This window comes from Lathyrus oleraceus, chromosome 4, assembly GCF_024323335.1.
Source record: "Lathyrus oleraceus cultivar Zhongwan6 chromosome 4, CAAS_Psat_ZW6_1.0, whole genome shotgun sequence".
NCBI lineage: Eukaryota > Viridiplantae > Streptophyta > Magnoliopsida > Fabales > Fabaceae > Lathyrus > Lathyrus oleraceus.
In genome coordinates, this window is record NC_066582.1 from 92972103 (window position 1) to 92975940 (window position 3838).

The 3838-nt window shown below is 34.6% G+C and overlaps 1 long non-coding RNA gene across 3 annotated transcripts; it reads right to left on the reverse strand.

The window, feature by feature from the left end:
* Positions 1-410: 410 nt before the first annotated feature.
* LOC127073610 (uncharacterized) lies at positions 411-2477 on the reverse strand. 3 transcript variants are annotated; one of them, XR_007785810.1, is made up of 3 exons: positions 2142-2477; positions 1187-1338; positions 411-753 (listed from the first exon to the last, which is right to left on the reverse strand). It is a non-coding gene; the product is annotated as an uncharacterized LOC127073610 (long non-coding RNA). The 3 variants fall into 3 exon arrangements; XR_007785811.1 differs by having other exon boundaries at positions 411-811; XR_007785809.1 differs by having other exon boundaries at positions 411-814.
* Between the last annotated feature and the right edge of the window lie 1361 nt (positions 2478-3838).

The window sequence follows — 3838 nt, forward strand, 5'->3', positions numbered from 1 at the left end:
AACTTTCATCCATTATTCCATAAAATTTGTTCAGGTTATTTCAAATGCCAAGTCCATGCCTTATTTGGTTTCATTTGGTCAATGTTATTCAAGTCCACTCCATGTCATTGTCATTTCCATTGGTAATTGGTCCATGAATCTCTGGTTAGGTCCTAATTCATTATGCCTCTTGATCCTTGCTAAGATATTTGTTTCATGCTTGTCATTGTTCATTCAAGTTGTGATTATGTCCATTGATTCATGTTAATGATTCATTCATTTCAAGTGCCAATCCATTTCAAGTCATGATTTTATCCAAGTTACAAGTCATATTCAATTCATGTCCAAGTCATTTATTCAACAAGTTCATCAATGCATCAATTCATCCATTTGAATCAATCACAAGTATCATAGTCATACAAATTTCAATGTTCATGTACAAGCCTCAAATTCATTCACTTCAAGAATCAAGATCAATTCAAATGTATAAGGAAATGACACTCATTACATAATCATAAGTATTCCTTACATGAAAAAAATACAAAAAAGTGTGAGTTGACCAATAGTTGACTTTGGTCAATGGTTGACTTTTTGGTCAACTTTGACCAAAGTCAACCCAACCTTTTTCACCCTACATACCTAATCCCTTTCCTAATCTTCAATCTTGGATCCTTATTCTTGAAGTGCCACTTGTACAAGTTGCTCCCAAAAAGCCATTCTTGATGTCATATAACTTTTGACCACTCACCATTGTTCATCCCATATGCACATGACCTACAATAATGAACAATTTCATGATGAACCACCATGCCATAAACCAAGTCAGAACCACCTGCTACAAATACATAAACCAAGGCAAAGCATGAAGTGAAACAAAGTCAGAATATGATCCATACTTGTAAACAAACCAAAATCCAAGACATTTTTCTAACCACTTCAAATACTATTCTTATTACATTTCACTACACCTTCATACGTAACCAAATTCCAGAAAAATTCCAAACCATGAACCAAATTACATACATAAGGCTTACACAACTACAAACTATGTCATTAATTCACATTCAAACTTCAAAGCTAAAAATTCACAACAGAAAAATCATAGCAAAAATCAAGCTCCAATATCCAAGACTATAACCTATTGGTGTACATAAGGTGTCCTAAGAAGTTCCAAAACAACCACATAAAAATCAAGGCAATAACATACCAAGTGACCCATAAGGGAGCTATAGCAGTCCAAGAATCTGCAGCAATATGAACAAAGCAAACCTAACACACCCTGCAACATTCGCAGTCCAGCATAAACCAACATGTTCCCAGCATAAACCAACATGTTCCCAGCATAAACAAACATGTTCCCTGCATAAACCAAATCAAAGGATCATAAACTATGATTCATAAAATGACCTGCGCAACTCAGCCCCAAACTTGCAATGCAGTTCATCCAGTCAGCACATAACGGTCCAAGCAATTCATAGTCCAAGCCAACTTTCATAGAAGTAATTGCAAGCACAAGTTGTTGACAACAATGTTCATACAAACACACTTATTCAATTATTAACCAACATTCATAACAACATGTAAACTCATTGAACTGGATTGGGTTAAACTAAATCAATTAATGTCACAATTTCATTCAAGCAACCAAAACCAGTTAACTGTTTCAAGCAGGTCCGATTTGAATTAATTCCATTTAATTAACAGTTATGCATCATAACATAAGTGAAAACAGATTAACAGAAATCAAACCATCAAATTCTAACTAACTTAAATTACTGACTAACTCACATCTCATAACAGAATGAGTATCCAATTCCTATTTTAACCTCACTCTTTCCATTCTATAAGTTGATCACTCACCACACATGCATTGGTGTGACACATAGACCATTCAATTTCTCTCGATTCCCTCTCATTTTTTTCAATCTGCAAATCTCAATTCTTCTTCACACGTTTATTCTCTCTGCTAACTGAGTTAGTTCCTCGCTCGCACATCTTACACGAAATCAGAATTCATCTCTCAAACACTCACAATTCATCACTCATTTACTTTCATCTCACCGAGAACAACAACAATCGCAACAAATGGAGATTGAGCAGGAGGGAGAAGCAAGAGGTTGAAGAAGCAGAAGATTGAATAAGAGAATTGCAGAAAGAATTACCTTGAGTGTCGCCAAGGAGCCTCCGTGTCGGGATGCCATCTGGTACGCTTTAACTTTATTGCAAGTCAATTATTCTTCACTGTGTCGCCGTGCCAAAATCGATTTGGACTGTTTTTGAGGCTTGCGCGAATTCATGCGTGAAGGTGATGATTGACTAACTCAGATTCGAAGATTGAGCTCACGTTTTATTCCGGATTTAGGATGTAGATTCGTGTTCGTCTTTGCACCTTTTTGGATTCATCTCGTGTTGAACTTAGGGTGCGGACTCTTAATGTGGTGTGGATATCTTTCTAAAACATGAATGACTGATATGATTTTCGCAGCCATGGATGAGGTTTTGGTGTCCGCTGATTGTTGTAGGATTGGGCCTAGAAGGCTTTTGGCCCGTGCAACTACATTTCTTTCCATTTCTTTTTACTATTTTCTATTCTTTTGATTTTTGTATCTTTTTAAATCATTTCAAATTTAATTTGTGTCATATGTTTTTAATATTTAATCTCTTTCATTATATTGCATGAATTTTAACATTCTTATTATTTTTGCAATTTTTTTTAGAGGTTTGATTTGTAGTTTCATTTCTCTTTGCAAGTTTGATGGATCCATGACTATTAACATCTAATCATTTACTAGTATTTCTTTTCACTTTATCTTGATGGTTTGATTGATAAGTTTTCCACACTTCAAATCATTGATAGATTTATATTGTGGTTGATTTAATCTTCTTTGATTCAAACTTGTTGATAAACGATCATTGAATCATTTTTGATACTTTGAATCATTGATAGGTTGTCCCTTAATGCGCCATATTTTGAGTCCTTTGATTTGTGTATATATAATCTCAAGTAACCAGTCCTTTGTAAATTGACTTCTAACATCTAACTTCTAATATTTATATTACGCATCTGTTTTTCGCCAACAATCTCTAGCCTTTCTATCTGAGGTTTACTTCCAGGACCGGCTACAAAGTCCTAGACTTGATGTTGAGTATATGACTATTTCATTGGTAAAGTGTTTGGAAAATTTAAGCGTAGTAAATGTAACATTTTGCAAGTTATAAATGCAGTAAAGTAATGTAATAAAGTACAAAAGTCTGATCGAAATGAAAAAAATAAATAAACAAAGACAATTTGGAAAGTTAAATGACTTGTAAGTATAAATGAAAGCAAAAGTACATTTATGTAGGGAGATGACTCTTTTCTCGTAAACGTTTTGGTACTTCAAGTATACTCCTACTGCAATGCAAAAAAAAGACACCCTTGAAATGTTCATTAGAATTTGTTTAAATACTAGTAGAAAGTAACCGTTGGGAGGTTACGACCCATGTATGAGATGACACGTGTGTAGTGGGAAATTCATGATCATCAAGCTATTGACAAGCTAGAAATCAATTAACAAGAGTCGCCACCACGCTTTTAATGTTTCCAAGGAAAAAGGGAAAAAGTACGAACAAAACCCAAATAGTAAGAAGTTTTCAAATAAAAACTAATAAAAGTCAGAGATCACAGGTAAGAGGGTTTGTTACACAGAGGGAAGGTGTTAGCACCCAAAGTGTCCTAGGTACTCCTAGGGAGCCCTTTTTGTGTGCATATGTACTTGGCATAAAGTGATGTTTACAAAATAGAATGGGGGGATGTGTAAAGAATTGATTAATTATATTTTTGTGTTTGACAAGACCTTCAGTCTTGTGCCTACGTACC